At 39.4% G+C, this 26590-nt stretch overlaps 1 long non-coding RNA gene across 5 annotated transcripts in view; it reads right to left on the bottom strand.

Moving 5' to 3' along the window:
• Nucleotides 1-26590, bottom strand: part of LOC110255429 — a 79015-nt gene that overhangs the window by 18826 nt on the left and 33599 nt on the right. For 4 of the 5 annotated variants that reach the window (XR_002335628.1, XR_002335625.1, XR_002335622.1 and 1 more), the window contains exon 3: nt 8183-8266. This is a non-coding gene — a long non-coding RNA (uncharacterized LOC110255429). Of the gene's footprint in view, nt 1-8182; nt 8267-20321; nt 20433-26590 lie in introns of all 5 variants that reach the window. The other variant, XR_002335624.1, reaches the window with a different exon arrangement.

Genomic DNA, 26590 nt, shown 5'->3' with positions numbered 1-26590 from the left:
AAGTGTACAGTTCAGTGCATTTTGACAAATATACAGTGGTGAAATCACCATCAAAATGAACATGTAGAACATTTCCATCACCACAAAAAGTTCCCTGGATGCCTTTCCTGTCAATCCCTTCCTTCATTCCTAGACCTTGATCCATTTTTTTCCCTATAGCTTTTCACTTTCCAGAATATCACATACATAGAATCATAAAGGTAAGTAGCCTTTTGAGCCCGGTCCAATATCTTTTTCAGTCTATCAAATTAGCAAAGATATAAAAGGTAATAATGTTTATTAGTATGCTCAGACAGATAGTGTATAAACTAGTATTGGGTTCATACAAACTGGCAATATGCACCAAGAAGCTAAAAATATTAATACATTTTGACAACTAATTCAATTTCCAGAAATTCTTTTACCAACAGTTGCTATCAAAGGTGTGCACAAAAACCTATATAAGCCCAAAGATGTTTGTTACAGTGTTATTTATTATGGTAAAAAATTATAAACATCCCAAATATTCAACATAAAGAGAATGGATAAGTACATTTATATAATAAACATATTTATCTATAAACCAATTAGAAGTAAAGTTTACTAAGTTTTTGATGACATGGAAAATATTTATGATATTGGAAGAGCATAAAGGTAACATATAATGTTGCCTATATATATAATATCGAAGTAAAAATGCATAGAGAAAAGACTGGAAGGAAAATTATTGTCTCTGAGTGATAAATGACTGAAAAATATATACTCTTCTGCATATCCTAATTTTCTTCAATGCACTTCTATTATTTTTATAATAACAGACAAACACCTTATGAAAGATATAAAGCTCTGCTTTCTATCTAACCTGAATCACTTTTGCTCTACTCTAAACTCAGGAAGATTCAGATCAGCTGGCTAGTCACTCACACAATTCACTAAGGTTTATTAAGCATCTACTAGGCCTCAAGCATTCTGTTAGGTACTGTGACTAGAAAGAAGAATCAGATTCCACCCTTATCTAAAAGGACATTAGCTCAGTATGTGAACACATAATGCTGGTTACTTCTCATAATTTATTTTACATCTTCACTTCATGCTAGAAAGTACTTTATGCTTTTTTCACATATTACCTCATTTCCTCATCTGTAAAATGGAGATAATACTAGGTTGGTTCTCAAGAGTCATCCTGAAAGCACTTAGCTATTTCCTGACATAAGGCAAGTCATATATATTTACTCTGCTCTAAAAGGTGTTATAACAGAGGCAAGAACTAAATGAACTAAGAACTAAATATATGAGGGGCATAATTCTACATAGGAAAAAGAGGTCAGAGACTCTGCTGCTTTGCTTAACAGATGCCCAGGATTTTGCAAGTGGTCATGCAAGCGAAGGATATTCTGGGGAGCCAGTGTGCATCCTCATCTCTTTGAAGAGGACTTTTCTAGCACTTCTATAAGGAAAGAGATCCCTGTGTGATATATTCACAGGAGTCCCTTAAAAGCAATGTTGCTTACTTGCATGAAACTGCCTCCCGGTTTATGACATGCCCTTGACAAATGTCAGGATTCGTTTTATATCTTGATTACATAGAAAAAAAGAGACAATATCATCCCATGCATCAGAAAATGCTCTTTCATCAGCCTTTCTACAAAAAGTAGGACCTTCACAGAAACTCAGCAGAAAGCACACAAGTTACTAGGTTAATGGAAACATCACCAAACCTTTGGCGGCAACAAAACAGCATTTTTGCCAACAAAAAGGAGTTCTCTCACTCTTTTCTTCTTTACTTATCCTTTGCATTATCTACTGGGAGCTCTTCTAGGGCAAGAGCAGCATATAAATTCTAGCCCTCTAAGTGATCTTCCAGAAGAGGAAAAATGGGAAGAAAAATCTTCTTTTAGACAAAATTGTCCTTGTTTTGCTTCACAAATATTAGTCATTAGCTGAATGGTGGGACTGGTTATATCGCTGGCTTGAGCAGCATAAATTGAACACACAAGTTCAATAAAGACAGATGTCAAACATCCATGTTAGTTATCAACCACGTCAAAGAGAAAGCTGAAGAGAAACACCATGGCAAGAATAGAAGAGACACAGTACATGTCAACATCATTGAGTTAGAAATTAGATCCACCTAACTATTTCTGGCAGGAGATTGAACAGTTCATTCTCTTGCAATATTCATATTCAATATAGATAACCTTCAAGGTTTCTGTACTTTCTTCAAGAATACCAGTTATTTCAGTAATAATTTCCGAATACCAAAGCTTCTGCTAACACTTTGGCCCCAATTTAAGGAAATACTCCTGCTTAGTTTAGAACCTAACTTCCACTCATCTTCACTTTTATCATGATCACAGCTCACAAGAAGTTTATTTATAAACAAGTACAGACACAATGGACAAAACTATAATTCAAAAAGATACATGTACCCCTATGTTCATAGCAGCCCTATTCACAATGACCCAGACATGGAAACAACCTAAATGTCCACTGACAGATGAATGGATTAAGATGTGGTATATATACACAATGGAATACTACTCAGCCATAAAAAAGAATGAAATAATGCCATTCTTAGAGACATAGATACAACTAGAGATCATCATACTAAGTAAAGTAAGTCATAAAGAGAAAGACAAATTCCACAGGTGACTTCTCTGCGGAATCTAAAATATGGCACAAATGAACCTATCTACAAAACAGAAATAGATTCACAGATATAGAGAACAGATGTGTGATTGCCAAGTGGGAAGGAGGCAGGGAGTGTGATGGACTAGGAGTTTGGGATTAGTAAATGCAAATTATTGCATTTAGAATGGATAAACAATAAGGTCATGCTGAATAGCATAGGGAAATGTATCCAATCTCTTGTAATAGAACATGATGGAAGATAATATAAGAAAGGTAATATATGATGAGTCACTGTGGTATACAGCAGAAATTGTCACAGCATTGTAAATCAACTACACTTTAATTTTAAAAATGAAAAAATGTCACAACAGACTGACAAAGCAAACTACAGCTTCCCTAGAAGCTGCTGAGCTCAGCAGAAGTTCTAACTTTTCACCTATAGTCATTTCTTCCTCTCAATGAGAACACAGGAAGTAGGAAATCTAATATATACTGGGAAACACTAGTCACAGGAAAGGTTGTGAAAGGTGTTCTTAGAGATGTTAAGCATATGAACGAGGCCTATCCATCTTGGACTGCTTTGATGCACACCTGCTGCAACTGTGGGGCTCACTCTCAGAGTTTGTTCATTTGATTTTGCAGAAGGTAAACTGAGTGAGTCTGAAATTTTCCTAAGTAACCAATTAGACTTTGTGACACTCCACTGAGATGGGATTATTCAATCCTAAAGATACTGTCCATGTAGAGTAGGAAGCCTTACAAGGGATTTTAAAAGTAGCTTCCACTCATGAATCTCTTCTCCCTAATACCTAGGACCCACTGGACTTTCTGGATTAATACATCCCATTCCATTTCAATACAGCGAATCCACCATGGCCCTGAGCAGAACCCAGAAATCCACCTATAATTTATCAAAGACTTTCATGGCACTCTATTCAACCAGTTCACACAACACACTCTGTTTGGGGGGAAGGAAAAAAAAAAAGGTCCCAGCACTAGAAATGAGAAAATACAAGTCAGGGCCCCAAAAGGTTTAGAGTGACTGCATTTCAATGTTTATGGACTGGAAGTCTAAGTACGTCCTGTCTCGATGCTAACAAGGTAGACAGCTCTGTGTTTAGCCACGACTGAGGGAATATGTGTCCATGATCATTTCCCCAAGGAGGGCTGAATGTAATTTCATCCACAACTTTCCTTGCATTCAAGGAATCCTCAACTTCTAGGGGAAATTTTAAAACAATAAACACTCAGGTTTTTGGTAAATTGCAATCTTTTCTTAGCATCTTCTTTTTGCATGTTGAGTCCCATTAGAAAGAAATGCTTCATGAGCACACCATGTGGAAACAACCCTACTGCTAATGCGTTACTTCTATTCTGTGTGTAATATATTTTTACCCAGGGCTAGCAGAAGAAGAGAAATGATACATAGATTTCTTTAAGGGGAGTAGGAAGGGAGAAAACACTGAGAGCACACAACTGCATGATAAGAAATGTCTCATCTAGGGATCTGGAAAAGTCGAAAGAGCTGGTAAATAAGAAAAGGAGAGGTTTGAGCCTTCACCAAACTTGGTGTCTTCCAGCTTCCTAAAGCTTCCAGTGACAGGACTAGAGGGACCTTTCAGATTCAGAAGCAACTCGTGACATGCTTACTAGTTGTTGTGCTGGGTGACATCACTTCCATCATGGCCCCGTGCAAAGGTCTCAGGTCTTTGTAGGAAGACTGGGCTCCCTTCGAAGCTCAGAGAATAATGCAATAGCACCTACAGTTCCCATGATTGTGGGGCCAAGGATTAGAGACTAAGTAGCCAACAATGCGACTAGAGCAATCACTGATGTCCAAAGAATTCCCAGTGGCTACAGAAATTTAAAGGGATGAAACAGAAGGTCAAGGTCAAGAAATGCTTTCAAGGGATAACATGTATGGTCACTAAGTTCTTTTCCCAAAACGCCTCCACAGAATATTCTCTTCTTTGAAAGTATACCACAGTCCCTAGTAGGACAAAGCCAGAAAATAAATTTTGTCAGGATCCTGAGAATGAATCAGTATTTCATATTAAACAAGCTAAAGAAACTAATATATAAAACCAGAATACCAGTGTATTTTTTTCACAGTGAGACATTAATGTCAAAGGGAATACATGAAGCCCATTTAACCACTGTGTTCTTCACAGATCTTCATGGAAAGCCATTACAAGTTATTTTAAAACAATTAATACAAAAATCAGCTCAAATTTGGTTAAAGAGAATTTATTGACTCATATAACCCAAAAGGTCTGTAGTAGGAAGTACTCCAGGCAAGGCTTGATCCAGCAGCTCAAGACTATCACCAAGAATTAAGTTTCTTTCATTATATTGGCTGTATTTCCTATCATATTGGCACCATCCTAAGACTCCTACTTCTCATGGCTACAAAGTGGCTGTCAGCAGTGGTAAGATGATATGCATTTTGCTATTCAACTTCAGTAAAAGAATCATGGCTTCCTTCTGCCCAACCACTAAATAAAAGTCCTAAACTTTACTTTGATTGGATTAAATTAAACAAGTACCTGTCCATGAACTAATCACTATAGCCAGAGGAGTAGTTTAGGCCTGGGTTAGCTTTTATCCCTGAATCAATCACTATGACAGAGTATGGGTTTGTGAAATCTGGTTTATGGCCGCAACCTCTGGAATTGAGGGATGGCCAAATTATAAAATTTATACAGTATAAACAGGGTGGGATAAATGCTAGGGAGGCAATTATGTGATTCTACTGGAAGAAGGTATACCATGATTAGAAGTTTGCTTTATAAACATGGGATCAGAAGAAATCCAGAAATACCAATGTCTAATGGCATTAAGAGAAATAGCAGTATTCACCCAATGCTGTAGGAATTTCCTTGCCAAAAGTTCTAGAGAGTGATTGGCTAGCTTCTAGCAATGTACCTTAAGAATCATTGCGGGAGTGGGGGGAGGAACAAATATTGTGTGATTCGACTTACCCATAGTAAGTCAAATTCATAGGGACAGAAAGTAGAATGGTGGTTGCCAGGGGCTGTGAGTGGGTACTGGGGGTGATGTGGGGTACATAGTTTCAGTCTTGCAAGATGAAAAGAATTCTAGAGAAGGATAATGGTGATGGTTGCAGAAAAATGTGGATATACTTAATATCACAGAACTGCACACTCAAGAATAGTAAAGGTGATACGTTTTAGGTATATTTTACCACAATTTTTAAAAAAATGAATAAATGTATTAATTGGATAAGTTATGAGGCATATCTTATAGGCCTTGGAAATGAATTTAGGTATCACCCTAAAGTGTTGTGTGTTTGTTCTTAAGTCAAATTATGAAAAAAAAAAACAAAGAATCATTTTTCTGTTGCAAAAGATATATGGTCAAACACCACCATGACATACTGAGAAGAAATTGTCAACATTTGGACACAAGGAATGGAAGACAAGCAGTCCCCTAGTATCTCATCATCACAAGGCTTAAGCTCACAAAATTGGAGACAATTTAACTTGTGTTCCAGGAGAGAAACCCTTGAGTGCCCCACTACCTCGTTATTTAGACTGGGTGGTGATGCACATCACCCACCCCTGCTGCTCTGAAATCGAGGAACAGCTTTGCTAGTGTGAACATTCTCTTCTCAGTGTCCACCTCATGGGAAGTTTGCATATCAGCATTGGTGCCTATGAGTAGAAGTGTCCTATCTGCCAGACCAGATCATTACCGGAAGACCTGAGAAAAGCTGCTGGGGGCATCCAGAGAGAAACTAGCTAGTCTTTCCATCATTGTCCATCCAAGTGCTCAGGGGAAGCTTCTCTGGGGTCCCCACGTCCTGTCTGAAAACACTGACTGCAATTTCCGAAAAAGCCAGTAGGGCAGAGGAAAACACATCACTGGTAGTTAAAGTATCAGGTCCAGAAGCCTGGAAAAGAGCTGTTGGAGGTAGAGTGGGTGAAGGATGAAGGAAGGATACCAAGTGTGCGAGCCTGATAAGGTTTATAAGCCACACGAAACTGCAGCTGGGCTTTAGTTATCTTAGCGTCAGTAACGGTGCTCCGCAGAGCTCTTTATTACATTTACTTTGATTTCCTTATGCCATGTGATCTCTGTATATCTGGTAATTGAACTCTAAAAACTTCATGCAGACACTCAGCTGATATGGCCCAACAGTCACATAGATTTGCCCTTGGAAGATCACATCTAACACAGACAACTAAAGGATAGATATTTCACTGTCTTCTTAATAATCCTTACAGAACTAATACCAACCTCTTGTGGCGGACTAGCATTTCCTAAATAAAGGAGCAAGTCCCCAAAGGGATGCAAGACATCATGTAGTGAAGAGTTACTGTTTCACGTGGGCTTTGGAATGAGTGAAAAGTGTAATACACCTATTCTTAGTGTGGTTGCACATTTTTATTTGTCCCATGGTAACAATTTTGAGAATTTATTAACTGCAGGACATTGTGGTAACCTATATGCATCAGCTCTTCTAACCCTTAGAATACTGCAAGGCCAGCATCATTCCCAGTTTACAGATGAAGAAATAAAAGCTCAAAGTGTTTAGGAACTTGTCTAGGATCATGCGGTTAAAAAATAGTGGATCTGTGATTCAAACTCAGATCTGAGTCCAAAACCCATATTCTTTTTTTTTTTTTGTCTTTTTGTCTTTTGTTGTTGTTGTTGCTATTTCTTGGGCCGCTCCCGCGGCATATGGAGGTTCCCAGGCTAGGGGTCGAATCGGAGCTGTAGCTGCCAGCCTATGCCAGAGCCACAGCAATGCAGGATCCAAGCCGCGTCTGCAACCTACACCACAGCTCACGGCAACGCCGGATCGTTAACCCACTGAGCAAGGGCAGGGACCGAACCCGCAACCTCATGGTTCCTAGTCGGATTCGTCAACTACTGCGCCACGACGGGAACTCCCAAAACCCATATTCTTAATCATGATTCAATAGGCCTATACCACTCTGTTGGACCAATGAACTTTTGGTGGGCAAGGTAGAGGCTGAATACCTTTCAATAGGCTTATAGACAAAGTTGGGTTTTGGGAAAACATAAATTTTATCCTTTAGGCAAAACAGATGCCCAAACTTGAAGTTTCATAATATCTGCTGCAACCAGTGATAGGCTGTCCCATCAGGAGAGGAAATGGAAACTATTCCTTAGTAAACTATTCCCCTGTTTCTAATCTTGGCTTTTGAAGCCTCCTTCAAAGGCCTATTACTTGAATGGAATCAGATTTAAGCAAAGGTTAGCAGACCTGGGTTCAAATTCAAATTCTACCACATAATAGCTGGCCAACCTCAGTCAAGGTTACATAACTCCAAGTCTCAGTTTTCTCACCTGTACAATGGGCTTGTGCCAATATAAAACTTTAGCTCCATTTTAACATTAATATTTAAATAAGCATGTCAGTGTGGTTTTAGTTTTCATTCCTAGAATGACTAATTCCCCTAAGGACTATGCCTTCTTTGGCAAATTATCTGTTGAAATCTTTTAAACTTTTTTTTTAAATTAGGTTGTTGGTCTTAATATTAAATTTTGAGAGTTTTTTTTAAAATAAATTCTGGATACATACCAAGTGGAGGTGAGAACATGGAACAACTGGAACTCACATGCGTTGCTGGTGAGAATTTTAAAATGGAAAACTGGTTGGCAGTTCCTGAAAAAGATAAACAAATACAATGCAATCCAGACTTTCTACTCCTAGGTTTTTATCCAAAAGAAACAAAAACATGTGCCCAAAAACATGTGTATGAATTTTCATAGCAGTTTTATTGGTAAAAGCCCCCAAACTAGAAACAACCCAAATGTCCATAAACAAGTAAATAGATAAATAAACTGTGGCATATCCATACCAATGGAACATTATCAAAAAGGAATCGAGTGCTGACACATGCTACAAGGTGGACAAATCTGAAAATAATTATGCTGAGTGAAAGAAATCAGACAAGAAAGAGTACATGTTGAATGATCCCATTTATGTACAATTCTACAAAATGCAAATTAATCTATAGTAACAGAGGAAAATCAGTGATGCCTTGGGACAGGTAGAAGGGTATGGAGGGTAAGAGGGAGAGAATGCAATGGGGCCAAGGAAATGTTCAGAGGTGATGGACATATTCATTATTTTCCTTGTGGTGATAGTCTCACAGATACAGGCAGATAAAGAGTACCAGTTTGTACACTCTAAATATGTTCGGTTCACTAGTTTCCCAACACTTGCCCTGTGCTAGGAATTGTCCCTTTACAAAGGAGGAGCCCCTCACAGTCATTGTACCACATGACCCTGCCATCCTGGCCAGTGGGTCCATCTGATGGCAGGTCATTAAAGATGAAAATTACAGACGTCAGTATCCTAGAAAAAGTCCTTGACATTGTCTGACTCCAACACATCCAGACTAATTGCTTTAACTCTTAAATTTCAGAATCTAAGTGTCCTGTGAATAAATTCCTTTTATGTTAGCTAGCTGGAGTTGTTGTATGTTGTCTGCCATCCTGGGGAAGAAATGAAATTAACATTTAACCCATTGCAGTGATATTTCTTATGCTTTCTATCAAAAATGGCCACACCCCTATTTAAAAAATAGGGTGTTCAACAGTCTCTCTGAATCTTTCACCCATCCCTTCATTTAAGAAAATTTTATCCAATGACACACTATATGCCAGGCACTGTGCCAGACATTTTCACATCTCATTAAAATTATACAACTGCCTGTGTAACAATCTTACATTCACAGTTGAAAAAGCTCAGGTTGAGAGGGGCTCAGCTACTTACTTAAAGTTGGAATCCTTAATAGGTATTGGATCCTACCTGCTGGGATTTGACCCCAGCCCTGACTAGCTTCAGAGCCACACTTTTCCATTACCCATCCTCTGTTCCTGTAACCAAGTGGGACTCTGTGAGGCCTCCCCAGAGTGGATCCCTACTCATGTCCTCCACCAGCCCTTTTATCTATAGAAAATCTTAAGTCAAAAAATCAATTTAATCAGAGAAGTGAGAAAATACAGAGAGAAAGGAAGAGTCAAGCAAGACAGAATAATGATAGTTTAGTTTCAACAAAGTTAAGGACCTTTAGCTAGTTCTTCAAAGACTGTAGATGATATTCTGAGCCCTGTCCTTGGAACTGTTTTGCAGGTGCTGAAGCCCCCACCAGATGGGAGAAGTCAACTGTATGATGCCTACAAGCACACAGACCCCAGACTGATTGGAACCAGAAAGTTGATGGCATTGACTCCCAATTAACTCACCACCAACCAATCAGGAAAATGTCAATGGGCTGACCAGGCCCTGCTCCTCAAACACTATAAGACTCCTCACTACCCACTCCAAGAGGGGGTGGGCAGAGTACTTGAGGCACTAGCCTGCTATGTTCCCCTTTTTGCCTGTCCATTAAAGCTACTCTTTCTGTCTCCTCCAACTCTGTCTCCATGTCTCTGTTAGCATCAGGGTACAGAAATTTTGGAAACAATTCCTTGGGAGCCGTAAGCCCCAACATGAACAGAGAGCTCCCAGGGTCTAGCCAAGCCACTGGACCTGGGGTCTCAAGATGTCTCCTAGATGATCACCTGGCCAACCACAGTTATCTCAGAAGTTTGCCCCTACAAGACTTAGTTTCCTGGGAGGAGATGAATTATCTATCCTCAAAGGCAGGGACAATCAGGATATTTTTCCCTGATGTTGATATCTATTACTTAGTTATGAAACTGACTTCTCAGTGACAAATAAGCAACAAAATCGTAAAAATAAAATTGGTCAACCACAAGCACAGGAAATGCCCAACCAGTGCCACCCTTGGCCACAAATAAAAAATATAATGAGGCTGAAATAGTCTTCCTGAGAACTTACTGGAACTTTGATCACTCAGGAAAAGCTAAGAATTGAAGCTGCATTTTTACATGGTTGCTGGAAAGACCTCTAATAATTTCAGTTGCACAGGTTCAGGTTAAAGCCAGAGACCTCATGATACTTTCTTTTCCTCAGGGAAGTAAATCTACCAGAGCGAGGGGTGATCTTCATTTTCAATTTAGAGGATTTGGTATAGTTTAAATGTGTTACTCTTGAATTTAAAAATATAATAAAAGGGGAAGTCCCATAGATCTTCACTTTATATATTCTTCCTTGTGATCAGCCTGCAGAAATACAAAAACTGCCCAGAGCCCATGTCACTGGAAATCATCACAGTATCATTTCTAAGGGGAAAAATGGAAACAATCATTCGATAATCTGGCAACAATACAATGGTACATGTCACTTTTATTCAATTTTTTAAATTTTTAAAAAATAATCTAAAATTTTTTAAATAATTTAATACTTAAAAATACATGTGATAAAAACTATGTATGGAGAAGGATTGAAATGGCAGAGGAGTAAGATTTCTCACTCACCTTTTCCCACAAACACATCAAAAAAACACATCTACACATAAAATGATTTGCACAGAACATCTACTGAACACTAGCAGAACTTATACACCTCCAAAAAGGGCAAGAAACTCTCGACACAACTGGGTAGAACAAAAGAAAAAAAGAGAAAGAGATAGAGAAGGAATCAGGATGGGACTAGCATTCCTGAGAGGGAGCTGTGAAAGAGAAATGGAACCCACATTCTGAGAAGTCACCTGATCTGACTGAAGACAGGGAGATCAGCCAAGACAGAGGGACCTCTAAGTCACCAAGAAAAGCACAGCAGCTGGACTGAGGAGAGCAAAGCAGAGTGAGAGCCACATAGATCATCTGCACCACTGGCCTGGACACCACAGCCTGAGACACTCTGGTGGGGACTGGGTGCTGAGACTCAGGCTCCAGAGGTCAGTCCTGGGGAGAGGACTAAGGTTGACTGTGTGGGGACAGCCTGAGGGGCTAAGGAGTGGTGTGCCATGGGCGGAGGAGTGGAACACCACAGCAGAGGGAACCTGGGAGGAAGTCTGGGCCCACAGGAGAAGCAAGGAGCCATTGCTGGGGAGGGAGAGAGCAGGAGGGGCAGACCACCACAGGAATCTCCCTGCATATGCTCAGGCTCTCAGGGGGCAGGGCTCCTCTGGTGCAGGCTACGGGTGGCAAGAAGCCACTTTCTTGGGCTACGGGAGGTCAGCTGCTACTTGTGCAGGCTACAGGTGGCTGGACACCTCTTGTGTGGGCTAAGGGCAGTGGGAGGGATAAGTGCAATGTGGTACCTCTTGCATGATCTGCAAGGCAGCAGGGATGGACTGTGATGGTCCTCTTGGAAGCCAGAGGGAGATGTGGCTTGCCACCACTGGGGCCCAGTGAGTGGACTCCACCTGTGGCTCCAGTCACCTCAGGGATCAGAAAAAAAAGGGGGGGGGGGCTCTGCAAATAAGCACCACCTGTTTTTGCTCTCACTCCCATAGGAACACACCCACCCTGCTGCCGCCACTGCCAAATGCATAAGCTTGAACACTGTCACTTCCCAAGACCCTGTAACTAGGAACAGCTGGTGCAGCACCTCCTGCGTGGGCTAAGTGGGACAGGGTGCTTCTTCCATGGTCTATAGGTGGTGGGGGCAAACCACCAGTTACCTCTGACTCCAGAGGTGGGCGTGATCTGCCACCACTAGGGGTCACTGAACCAGCACCACTTGCAGCCCCAATCACCTCAGAGGGCACCACAGAGGAGGACACTGTGATGGAGCACCACCCGTTGTTACTTTCGTTCCCCTCGGAACACACTCACCCTGCTGCTGCTGCTGCTGCTGCTGCTGCTGCCAATACTCTGGGCCGTACCCAGACACTTGATTACTGTCCCTTCCCAGGAACCTACAACTAGGAGCAGCCTTTGCAACACCCCCCATGGGAGCTGAGAGTGACAGGGTGCTTCTTGCATGGTCTAAAGGTGGTGGGGGCAAACCACTGCAATTATCTCTGACTCCAGAGGTAGGGATGACCCACCACCACTAGGAGCCCATGAACAGACACCACTTGCAGCCCTAATCACCTCAAGGGAACCACAGAGGAGGGCACTGTGACCGAACACCACCAGTTGTTACTTTCGTTCCCCTAGGAGCACTAGCCTGCTGCTGCCACTGCCAAATGCTCCAGGCAGTGCCTACACGCTTGACCACTGTTACTTCCCAGGATCCTGCAACTAGGAACAGCCTGTGCAGCACCTCCTGTGTGGGCTAAGTGGGACAGGGTGCTTCTTGCATGGTCTATAGGTGGCAGGGGTAAACCACAGCAGTTATCACTGACTCCAGAGGTGGGCGTGGCCCACTACCACTGTGAGTCCCTGAACTGGCACGACTTATGGCCCCAGTCACCTCAGAGGAGGACACTGAGACCAAACACTATCTGTTGTTGCTCTCATTCCCCTGGGAACTCACATACCCCGCTGCTGCCACTGCCAAATGCCCTGGGCATCTCATATATCCACATAAGGCTCATTACCACTTCCCAGAACCCTGCAACTAGGAGTAGCCTGCACCACCTTCCTGTAGGTTCTTACTGCTTTTAAGAGACCAGCAATCAGGCACTGACTACTAGCCCTTCCTATTGCCTCCTTCTCCGTGGAAACACACTCAGCACCCTGGGGAAAACATGCAACTCACACCAAAGAAAGAGACAGCAAACATCCCCCAACTCTCACACCAAACATCAATAGTAAACACCGCAAAATACAAAGGGGTTCCCTTGCATAGAAGTTGCCCTCCGAGACTACATTTTGGCTTTCCTAAACTCACAGGAAAAAAAAAACAAAAAACAGAAAACATAAGAAAGATGAAGAAGCTCAGGAACCATTTCCAGTTAAAAGAACAGGAGAATTCACCTGAAGCAGCAAACAGTGAAACAGACCTCTGCAGGCTGATAGACACTGAGTTCAAAAGGGAGGTAGTGAAAATACTGAAGGAATTCAGGCTGAAGATCAAGGAATTAAAAGCAGATATAAACAGTAAAGCCGATTACTTTAGAGAGGAATTAGAAAATATAAGGAGGAACCTACAAAAATTAGAAAATTCATTTGTAGAGATGCAAACTGAGCTAAAGGCACTGAAGACCAGAATGAATAATGCAGAGGAATGAATTAGTGACTTGGAAGATCGAATAATGGAAATCACCCAATCAGGACAGTAGACAGAAAACCAAATGAAAAAAACACAAAAGCAATATGGGGTAATATAAAGCAGGCCAATCTATACATAATAGGAATTCCAGAAGGAGAAGAAAAAGACAAGGGGATTGAAAATATATTTGAAGAAATTATGTCTGAAAACTTTCCAATCTAAAGGAAACTGATACCAAGATATATAGGAAGCACGGAAGGCCCCAAACAAGTTAAACCCAAATAGGACAACACCAAGACATATTATAAGAAAAATGGCAAAAGCTAAAGATAAAGAGAAGATTCCAAAGGCAGCAAGAGAAAAAAAATGTGTTAATTAGAAGGGAACCCCATAAGTCCATCAGCTGATTTCTCTATAGAAACACTACAGGCCAGAAGAGAGTGACAAGATACATTCAAAGTTCTGAAAGGAAAAAAAAACCATAGCCTAGAATACTCTGCCCAGAAAGAATATCATTTAAAATAGAAGGGGAAATAAAGAATTTCTCCAACAAACAAAAGCTAAAAGAGTACAGCAATACTAAATCCATTCTAAAAGAAATACTGAAAGGGCTTCTCTAAATAAAAAAAGAACTAAGAAGAAATAGGATGGAGGAAACCACAATTGGAAAGCAACCACTTAAATAAGCCAACATACAGATCTAAAAGTAGGAGTTATGAACAACTATATGCCAACAAATTTGACAATCTGGAAGAAATGAACAACTTTCTAGAATCTTACAGCCTGCCAAAACTGAATCAAGAAGAAACAGACCAACTGAACAGACCAATCACTAGAAATGAAATTGAATATGTCATAAAAACACTCCCTACAAATAAAAGCTCAGGACCAGATAGCTTCACAGGAGAATTCTACCAAACATATAAAGAGGATCCGGTGCCCACCCTCCTTAAACTTTTTCAAAAGGCTAGAGAAGAAGGAACACTACCAAAGACATTCATGATGCCACCATCACCCTAATTCCAAAACCAGACAAAGATACCACCAAAAAAGAAAACTATGGGCCAATATCTTTGATGAATATAGATGCAAAAATTCTCAAAAAAATTTTAGCCAACTGAATCCAACAACATATAAAAAAGATCATACACCATGACCATGTAGGGTTCATCCCAGGTTCACAAGGATGGTTCAACATATGCAAATCAATCAACATCATACACCACATTAACAAAAGAAAAGTCAGGAGTTCCCGTCGTGGCGCAGTGGTTAACGAATCCAACTAGGAACCATGAGATTGCGGGTTTGACCCTGGCCTTGCTCAGTGGGTTAAGGACCCAGCTTGCTGTGACCTATGGTGTAGGTTGCAGACAAGGCTTGGATCCCGCATTGCTGTGGCTCTGGCATAGGCCGGTGGCTACGGCTCCGATTGGACCCCTAGCAGGGGAATCTCCATATGCTGGGAGCAGCCCTAGAAAAGGCAAAAAGACAAAAAAAAAAAAAAGTCAAAAACCATATGATCATCTCAATAGATGCAGAAAGAGCATGTGACAAAGTCCAACATACATTCATAAAAACTCTTGCCAAAGTGGGTATAGAGGGAACATTCCTGAACATAATCAAAGCCATTTATGACAAACACACAACAAATATAATACTCAATGGGGAAAAACTGAAAGCCTTCTCACTCAAATCTGGAACAAGACAGGGATGCCCACTCTCACCACTGTTATTCAACATAATTTTGGAAGTCCTAGACATAGCAATTAGACAAACAAAAGAAATAAAAGGCATCCAAATAGGAAGAGAAGAGATAATACTGTCACTGTATGCAGATGACATGATACTATACATAGAAAACCCTAAGGACTCAACCCCAAAACTCCTTGAACTGATTAATAAATTCATCCAAGTAGCAGGATATAAGATTAACATTCAGAAATCAGTCACATTTCTGCATACTGACAATGAAATATTAGAAAAGGAATACAAAAATACAATACCTTTTAAAATCGCAACTCAATAAATCAAATACATCGGAATAAACCTGACCAAGGAGGTAAAGGACTTATATGCTGAGAACTATAAAACTTTAATCAAAGAAATTAAAGAAGATGTAAAGAAATGGAAAGATATTCTATGTTCCTGGATTGGAAAAAATCAATATTCTAATAATGGCCATACTACGAAAAGCAATCTACAGATTCAATGCAATCCCTATAAAATTACCCATGACATTTTTCACAGAACTAGAACAAACAATCCAAAACTATATATGGAACCACAAAAGACCCAGAATTGCCAAAGCAATCCTGAGAAACAAAAACCAAGCAGGAGGCATAACTCTCCCAGACTTCAAGAAATACTACAAAGCCAGAGTCATCAAAACCCAGTGTGGTACTGGTATCAAAACAGACAGACAGACCAATGGAACAGAACAGAAAACCCAGAAATAAACCCTGACACCTATGGTCAATTAATCTTTGACAAGGGAGGCAAGAACATAAAATGGGAAAAAGAAAGTCTATTCAGCAAGCATTGCTGGGAAACCTGGACAGCTGCATGCAAAACAATGAAATTGGAACACACCCTCACACCATGCACAAAAATAAACTCAAAATGGCTCAAAGACTTAAATATAAGACAAGACACCATCAAACTTCTAGAAGAGAACAGAGGCAAAACACTCTCTGACATCAACCTCATGAATATTTTCTCAGGTCAGTCTCCCAAAGCAACAGAAATAAGAGCAAAAATAAACCAGTGGGACCTAATCAAACTGAAAAGCTTTTGCACAGCAAGGGAAACCAAAAGGAAAATTTATAGAATGGGAGAAAACAGTTTCAAATGATGCAACAGACAAGGGCTTAATCTCTAGAATACACAAACAACTTATACAACTCAAAACCAAAAAAGCCAATCACCCAATGGAAAAATGGGCAAAAGACCTGAATAGACTCTTCTCCAAGGAAGAGATACACATCGCCAACAAGCACATGAAAAAATGCTCAGCATTGCTGATTATAAGAGAAATGCAAATCAATACTACCATGAGATTCCACCTCATACCAGTCAGAATGGCCATCATTAATAAATCCACAAATAACAAGTGCTAGAGGGGTTGTGGAGAAAAGGGAACCCTCCTGCACTGTTGGCGGGAATGTAAGCTAGTACAGCCACTATGGAGAACAGTTTGGAGAGACCTTGGAAATCTATACATAGAACTTCCATATGACCCCGCAATCCCACTCTTGGGCATCTATCCAGACAAAACTCTACTTAAAAGAGACATATGCTCCCGCATGTTCATTGCAGCAGTATTCACAATAGCCAAGACTTGGAAACAATCCAAATGTCCATCAACGGATGATTGGATTCGGAAGAAGTGGTATATATACACAATGGAATACTACTCAGCCATAAAAAAGAATGACATAATGCCATTTACAGCAACATGGATGGAACTAGAGACTCTCATACTGCGTGAAATGAGCCAGAAAGACAAAGACAAATACCATATGATATCATTTGTAACTGGAATCTAATATACAGCTCAAATGAGCATTTCCACAGAAAATAAAATCATGGACTTGGAGAATAGACTTGTGGCTGCCTGGGGGGATAGGGAGGGAGTGGGAGGGATCGGGAGCTTGGGGTTATCAGATGCAAACTATTGCTCTTGGAATGGATTTACATGAGATCCTGCTGAGTAGCACTGAGAACTATGTCTAGATACTTATATTGCAACAGAACAAAAGGTGGGGAAAAAATGTATACATTTAAGTGTAACTTGGTCCCCATGTTGTACAGTGGAAAAGAAAATTAAGATTAAAAAAAAAGAACTGATTATATCACTACAATCAAAAAGAAAAAGCAAAAGAAAAAAATAAAAGTGGGAGAAAAAATAACTACTGTAAAAACGATGATAAACACAAGGAACAGCAAAAGGACAAACATGAAGATTTTAAAAAAGGACTTCAAAATCATAGAACATGGGGAAGGAAAGTAAGAAAATATAGATTCTTTTTTTAATAATGTGTTTGAGCCTATATGACTATCAGGCTAAAGCAAGCAGATATAGGAAGGGGTTAACATACTTAAAAAACAGGGCAACCATAAATCAAAACCAAACATTACATTCACAAAAAAACTAAAAAGAAAAGTACACAAGTATAAAACAAATGGAAATCATCAAACAAAAAAAAAAAAAAAAAAGGGAGTTCCCGTCGTGGCGCAGTGGTTAACGAATCCGACTAGGAACCATGAGGTTGAGGGTTCAGTCCCTGCCCTTGCTCAGTGGGTTAACGATCCGGCGTTGCCGTGAGCTGTGGTGTAGGTTGCAGACGCAGCTCGGATCCCGCGTTGCTGTGGCTCTGGCGTAGGCCGGTGGCTATAGCTCCGATTCAACCCCTAGCCTGGGAACCTCCATATGCCGCGGGAGCGGCCCAAGAAATAGCAACAATAACAACAACAAAAAAGACAAAAGACAAAAAAAAAAAAAAAAAAAGGAAGAAAAGAGAAACAGAATCAAATGGAAAGCAAGGTTTAATATAGCAAAAAATACATATTTATCAATAATTACCTTAAATGGCAGGGTACTGAATGCTCCAATCAAAAGACACAGAGTGGCAGATTGGATAAAAAAGCAAAAACCTACAATCTGTTGTCTACAAGAGACTCACCTTGGGGCAAAGGACACATAGAAACTGAAAGTGAGGGGATGGGAAAGATATTTCATGCCAATGGACAAAACAGGAAAGTAGGATTTGCAATACTCATATGAGACAAAATAGACTTTAAAATGAAGGCCATAAAGAAAGACAAAGAAGGACACTATTTAATGGTAAAAGGATCCATTCAATAAGAGGATATTACAGGGAGTTCCCTTCATGGCTCAGCGGATAATGAACCCGACCAGGATCTATGAGGATGCAGGTTCCATTCCTGGTCCCCGCTCAGTGGGTTAAGGTTTGGGAGTTGCTGTGAGCTGTGGTGTAGGCTGCAGAAGCAGCTCAGATCCCATGTTGCTGTGACTGTGGCATAGGCCAGCAGCTGTAGCTCTGTTTCCACCCCTAGCCCCAGAATGTCTATATGCTGTGAGTATGGCCCTAAAAAGTAAAAACAAAAAATGAAAAAGCAAGAAGAGGATAGTACAATCATCAATATATTTGCCCATAATATAGGAGCACCCAGATTCATACAACAAATACTAACACCTTGCTGTATAGTAGAAAATTGACAGAACACTGTAAACCAGCTATAATGGAAAAAAATAAAAATCATTAAAAATATTTTTAAAGAACTATGTACACAGTAAACATTTCAAATACTAATTTTAGTGTAATATTTATAATTTGTTAAATAATAATAGTGTACAAAAATAGGTATGCAGTGTGATTCTGAAATGTGTGTGGTATGTATTTATGTGTGTGTGTGTCTGGAAGAGAATATACTGAAATATTAACAATAGTGATATCTGAATATGGGTAAATACTTTCCCTCTAATTTTTATATCTTTTCCATTATTTAAAAATATATATGTTAAATGTAATGAGGTCTCTCAGCAGATTGGATACTGGAACAAGAGATATTAATGGTAAAACTTGCAGAATCTGAATAAGGTCTATTGCGTAGTTAATAGTAAAATATCATGGTTATATAAGATGTTAACATTAGGGGAAGCTAAGGATAAGGGCATATGGGAACTCTGTATCACCATGGCAACTCAGCCACAAATAACAAAATGATTTTCCATATAAAAAGTTTTTTAAAATACATATGGCAGAGTTCCCTGGTGGTCTAGTGGTGAGGATTTGGCACTTTCACTGCTGAGGCCCAGACTCAATTCCTGATCTGGAAACTGAGATTTCACATCCAGCCACTGCACACAATGACCAAAACAAACACATATGTGGCAAGCCACAGCAGGAACCATAGTGGCAGAAAAGCCATTCTTAATTATTTGTGAGGGCTGCATAATTTAGCCCTTATAAACTGTTTAATTTTCTAGTGGCATCTTGCTATTCTATCTTGATAGTAAACTCTTATGGACCAGAGTTGTCCTGGGCTTCTCTGGTCTTCCTCAGAGAGCACTGAGAACAGTGCTGGGCTAAGGATGTACAACCAAGACAAACAGGTTCATTGACTGATTGACTTGTCCTGAGAAAGAAACCAAAAAAAAAACCCACTGTTGTGGAGTTCGCATCATGGCTTAGGGGTAATGAATCCAACTAGTATCCCTGAGAATGCTTGTTCAATCCCTGGCCCTGCTTTGTGGGTGAAGGAGCTGGCATTGCCACAAGCTGTGGTTTAGGTCACAAACATGGCTCAGATCTGTCATTGCTGTGGCTGTGGTTTAAGTTGGCAGCTAGGCTCCAATTCAACCACTAGCCTGGGAACATTCATATGCTGCAGGTGTGGCCCTAAAAAAAAAAAAAAAAAAAAAAAAAAAAAAAAAAAAAAAAAAAGAAAAAAAGTGCACCAGTATCAATTTGCAGAAGCATATGATTTCTCCCTAGTGATGCTTTGTAGCCCAGGTAAAGGATACAGAAGGCATATTTCAAGTTTACACAGAATTGGGAATTGGCAGTGAGTGTCGTTAAAGGTCTAAGAAGTGGTAGAAATGAAGGTGCTTTTAGAAATATACGAATGTTAACATTCTACAAGAGATCAGAGAGGTCCAATATTTACTTAGGCAGACCTTGTTTTTTAATACTCCTATGTCTTCCCTGAGATCTGAAAGTTTCTGATCCATCATAGACCTGGAGGCACTCACAACTCTCAAGCAGATTTCACTAAAACCTGGAGGTGTCTGGGAAAAAAGTGAAAGTTCACATTATCAGGATTATATCATTTTTTAGAAGACAGCTATCATCTATATATCAACAAATGGAGCCTAAGGCAGCACTTTCTTCAGTACTTTTCTGTGATTCCATCCCCTGACTAAAGGAATATTGCAAAGTCTGTGATAACTTGCCATGTCCCACATATTACCCACCATTAACATAAATCAAGGCTTCATGTTTGTAATTTATGTTTCAGCACTTAGAGAATACCTTGCAAGTTATTTTAAATAGATAAATCAAATCAAAATTTTGTTAATAAAATATTAGAAATGTCATAAGACCTCTGATTTATTTAAGGATGTCTAACATTCTTGATCTCCATTTATTTCAAGTTTTAGGAAGAAAAATGGTTAGCTAGATCATCCTGCTCTTATTTTTATTCCTTCATTTAGGAGATTACATCTCAGCTCCAACACCATTTTTAATAATAAGATATGCAATTTTTAACTGTTGATATTTTTTAAAAGAATAAACATGATTAAGATTAATCACACTGTCTAAGATACACTCAAATAATAGATTAGTCTGTATAGCACATTTGATTCATGTCTGATAGTCAAGGTTTTTTCATTTTAGCTTCATCCATATATACAGAAATTTACTCCTTTGTTTGCTTAAAAGCCAAAACTACTTATGCAATAGAAGGAAATGAATGTAGACTGAACACCGCTAGGTAGAACATACCAATTACCCAGCTTACAAATTGTATACATTTACAGGCAATAACTAAAATATAGTCATTATAAATTATAAAACAAAGGCAAATGGTGTCCATGGATTACAGAAAGTTTCTTTTCAAATGTAGAGTGTCAGGAGATAAGAATTAAAATTTAAAAAAAAAAAAAAGTAAAGAGGGCAGCAGAAAACTTTTGGATGTGATGGGTAGATTTAAGGCATAGATTATAGTGACAATTTCATGAGTGTATATACATCTCCAAACACATCAGGTTGTATACATTAAATATGTACAGCCTTTGTTATGTCAATCATACCTAAATAAAGTGATTTAAAAAAAAAATAATTCGATAATTAGAAGACAGTGAAAGGAAAAGACAAAACCCAGATAAGCACACAGATGAGGAATAGAAGAGATACTTTCTTTTTCTAGAAAAAAATTAAATCCAGGGAGTTCTTTTGTGGTGAAGCAGGCTAAGGATCCAGCATTGTCACTGCTGTGGCCCACGTTCAATCCCCGGATCCATATTCTGAATAGTGTGGACGTGACCAAAAAAAAGATACATAAATCCATACCAGGTCTCAAGCTAAAAACTGATTCTCCATTTTAGGTGCTGCTTTATTTATATTTTCCTTCTGAAAGTCTGAGGGGCAAAAGTTTTATGGTTGACCTTGGAAATAATTACTATATGACTCATTTTTGTACTCCCTGCATTGGTGAATATATATATTTTGGATGTTGATGAATACTAAGGCATAACAAAATAAAGGAGTTAGTCACTGCTTTTACAATTTCAGAATGGATAGCAAAAGGATTCATGGTCTGTCATGGTGTTGGAGGAACTTAACATATTGCTTTTTAAAGTATTTGCCAAATAATAATAAGGAAGAATATTGGACATCAAAATAACATTCATTATAAAAATGAGAAATAATTCATGATAGGAAGTTTAAAAATGCAAAAGGAACCTGGTAGTTCTTAAGGTCATTCCTACTTAGTGTTACTAAACAATGCATAGTGATGGGAGAGACTTAACTAGATTCAGCAACCAAGTAACCAGGTAACAGAAAACCTCAGGAGCTTCAGTTTCACTTTGTACAAGGAAAGAGTATGAAACAGTATGACTTCTTAGGTTCTCTTTTAGCTCTAAAGTTCTATGATTGATCTAAGGGTCATGATACTGTTGCCTTCCATTGAGTACAGAACCTTATACATTAGTTTCTGACTTTTAAGTATGCTTAACTGACAACTTACTGGCTAGTCTAATAAAATACTACACTCTCCAGCTTAGGTCTTGCTACTGATGACTTTAAAAAATACATAAACTAAAAGTTGAGAGTTAACTTTTATTGGGGACAAAATGAGGACTTGAGCCTGGGAGGCAGCATCTCAAGTAACCCTGAGGAAACCTCTCCAAGGAGGTGAGGGGTTAGTTAGGATATATAGGAGTTTTGTAACAAAGAACAGGTAGTGGGAACAAAAGATTACTGCTAATAACAGAATACCAGATATCTTAAGGAATTTAGCACTTTTCTGAGGGAAGATGCAAAGGTCTGGGTTCACTGAAATCATTCCTTGATAAGCACTTCAGCAATCTAGGGCCAGTATCCTGTGTTTTCACAGCCTGGGTTTCCTTAGGGCTCACTGTTAGGAGTGGCTACAGTCTGATGGCTGCTAGATGACAGGTATTCTTTGTTTCCTTCCTAAGGTCCCTTAGGGCTCACTGGCTCCCCCTTGGAAGTGGCTGCACTCTCTGATGACTGTGACATCTTTTGTTTTGTATATACATGTGATAAAGGGAAAGGGGGAGGTGCATGCAGCCATGCAGACATTTTACAGAAGTTTGCTGCTGGTTTCATCAAGGTTACTACTAGTAATGAGGAGATTTCACCATGAAAGATTTTAGTGTTTTTCTAGATATGAGGAGATGCAAGAATTGGGCTCATAAAATCTTCTCCTAAAAATATCTGTCTCTCTGAAGACCTGTTCTGCCAGTTTTCTCAGAGCACAGAGTGCCTCACTCCTGATCTCCACCCTGAGCTCCACTCAGGGGGTGTTGCAGGTCAGCAGCTGGAGTGGTTCATGATTCATTCCAGGTAGAGGCAGATGGTAAGGGCAATCTCCAGTTCACAGTACCTTTGAGAAATACTGGACCATAATATTGAAAGAGATCTTTAAAATTAGTTAGTTGTATAAACTCCAGCCTGAAGCAACATCCTCCTTTCAATTTCATTTCTATTCCTTACATGACTTATTCAAAACCAAAAGAAGCCAGGCACTGTTCTCTCCTCACATTTATAGTAGTTCAATACTCTATTGCACACACATTACTGATTGTATTCATACCAGTTCTTACACACACATTACCTATATACTTCCTGCACATTCATTATAGAATTATCAAAAGAGTAATAAGAATCATATAGTCAAAGAACAAATGATGCAAACGGTGCAGTTTGCCACAGTAGCAATTTAAAAACCTCTAAACACTGTAAAGGTTAAATAAGAAAGAGAAAGAATTGCTTACTATGTACAAAGAAGCATACCTGGGGACAATTAGGATAGAAGAGAAGAGTAACAAGAATTCTAAGTAATATCTAATACATACCAAAGCCATTTCTTAGGGAAAAAAAAAAAAGGTTAACACTAAGCTTAAGCTGGGAAAAGATCAAGTTGCTTAATATAATTTTAAACAGAGATTTACAGGATGAAACAAACTAATGTCTTTTTTTTCTCCATTTTCAGATTTGCAATTTCTGACTCCTTCCAGTGAGGCTTCCAATACCACACAATGGTAATTGAAGAAAACAAATGAGCCAGCAGAAGCTGAAAGAATGAAGACTGTCTCTGTATTCCTACTGCTCAAAGTAAAAATCAAAAGTCGCCATTCCATAGCCTGTCCAGTAAGATAAAAGAGAAAAATTTAGATATTTGAATTTAGTCCCCAAAGAAGAGTTGCCCCGTTAAATCAAGTGCTTCCCAGTCCTCCTCTCTCTGAAACTACTGTCATTAGCCCTTTTCATCTTTGTTCCCATTAAGACAATAATGTAACTGCCTCTGGCACATATGTGAAAAATATAATAGCACCATGATCTAGCATTTCCAGTTGCAGGGAATCCAGGAAAGAAGGGTATGATAGGAACCTCTGTCTTCTCGCCCAGTAATGCTGGGTTTTACCTGTAGAGTCTGAGTGTGCAGAGTGTGAAGATGCGGCGGAATGTGGATGATGTGACTGTCTAATGACCTAACAGGAAAGCCATCTACGCCCTGCAATTTCTTGGGACCAGAGGGAAAGGAGAATTGCTCTGCCTCTCCCAATTCCTGGACACCCAATTCCTGGACACCCCTTTCCTCTGGCAGAATTTAGGTATCATGTGGCCTCAAAGAGGTGCCTCAAACCCCACGTCTAAAATACAAGGAGGACTGTGTTATCACGAGATAGGGAAGTGCCCCACTCTCCTGCTCTAGCCATGGATTCCTTATTGCACCCAGAGATTTAGAGTGATGGAAGAAGATTCCTCAGAACTTATTGCTTTATGATGGCCTTCAACATTAACACTCTTTAGACACCTCATTTAGACCACCCTAAACTCAGAATATAGAGGCAGAAAAACAGATGTGTGTCTCAGCCTTTGTCTAACCTGAAAGACATCATTATAATGATCATACCCAACCTCCCTGAATTTAACCTGTGAACAGAATATTCAGTGCCTAAGGTTGAGCACTTCCTCATTTATCAATTATTCCTCTTTCACATCCAGGTTTTTCTGGTGCCTTTAACAGCTTTGAAGAGTATTTCAGACAATTCCTAATTTTCTACCAAGGTTGAAGGGGCTAGAATTAAATTGGTTAAAGTAAACACTGGATGCCAGAGCAAAAGAGGCTGGGACTAGTAAGGATCCAGTTACATGCATTTGACATGAATGAGTTTTTATTTGAATAAGTCTATACAAGAGACTTTCTAACAGAACCAGAAAGAAAAGAAGCTTAAGATGCGGCAAAATGTTCTGAGAAGTATGCTAAGTTTGACCTCAAATTGAAAAGGACCCTATTATAAAACTATTCTTTCTTAAAAATTGAGTCACAGAATTCCTGCTGTGGCATAGCCAGTTAAGAACCTGATATAATGTCCATGAGGATGCAGGTTTGATCCTTGGCCTTGCTCAGTGGGTTAAGGATCTGGCATTGCTGCAAGTTGCGGCGTATGTGGCAAATGCAGCTTGGATCTGATGTTGCTGTGGTTGTGGTATAGGCCATCAGTTGCAGCTCCAATTCAACCTCTAGTCCAGAATCTTCCATACACCACAGGTACAGCCCTAAAAAGAAAAAAACAAAACAAACAAAAAACCCAACTCTCAACAAATTAAGAATAGAAGGAATGTATTTCAACACAATAAAAACCATATATGAAAAGCCCCAATACCTGGCATGTAGTAAACATTCTATAAACAATACTTATTATTATTGTCATATTAAAAGTGGGAGAGCTCTGAAAAGAAAAGACAAACCTGATGATGAAATGACTGCAGATTTTTCTGGTAGTGTGGCTTTTACACAAAAAATGAAGATAAGGCAAAATGCAAGGATAAAAATGAAGATAAGGGTAAAATGCATGGATAAAAATGAAGATAAGGCAAAATGCCAGGGCCAGTTGGAGGTAAGGGCTAGCCAGAGAGAGGCCAAGGCTGGTATGAAGTACTGGTGTAATGAGACAAAGGAACTCAATGAGGAGGTGAATAAGAACAGGGAGCCATGTAACACCATGCCCTGTTCAAAATACCCTGCTGCTTCAGAACAAAGCTGTAGTTCTTGAGGAAGGATGAGGAAAGTAGGGAACTAAGAAAAAGTATCTAGAGAACCCCAAATCTGAATAAGGTACAATAAATGTTTCAGTGTCTTTTATATGGGGATTCTTGGCAATAACAGACAACCCCTAACTGGGAATATTATAACAGATGATAGAGTTTCAGAGCTTCAGTGACCTGGAATTCTTGAGAATTATCTCATCTTGTCTCTCCTTCAGAAAAGTAGGTTCAGAAAAACGAAAGGCTCCAGGGACTACAGCACGATTCTATGGCAAAGCTATGACCAGGATGCTAACTTATGAACCCTGAGACCAGTGCCCTTGTCATACATCATTATGCCATCCTCCAGAATTGCTCATCCCATGGCCTCAACGAGTCAATTATTTTACCCATATTTATTAAACATATGTAGCTTTCCGTGTCTTAAATAATACAAGCACTTATTTTCTTCATTAATGCCTCACATGTCAAAAGCTCCCTTCTAACTTCAAATCACTTTGTTGCATGAAACAAGAGAATGTATTGAATGTTTCTTCAGCAAATGTTCCAACAGCGCCTCCTACGTACCAAGAATTTAAAAATGAATGGCACAGACTCTGTCCCCAGGGAGCTGACGATCCAGTGAAAAAGACAAGCATACCTG

Source organism: Sus scrofa, chromosome 1 (assembly GCF_000003025.6).
Source record: "Sus scrofa isolate TJ Tabasco breed Duroc chromosome 1, Sscrofa11.1, whole genome shotgun sequence".
Taxonomy (NCBI): domain Eukaryota; kingdom Metazoa; phylum Chordata; class Mammalia; order Artiodactyla; family Suidae; genus Sus; species Sus scrofa.
The sequence above is the reverse complement of the archived record's forward strand: the minus strand, read 5'-3'. Positions and strand labels throughout refer to the sequence as shown.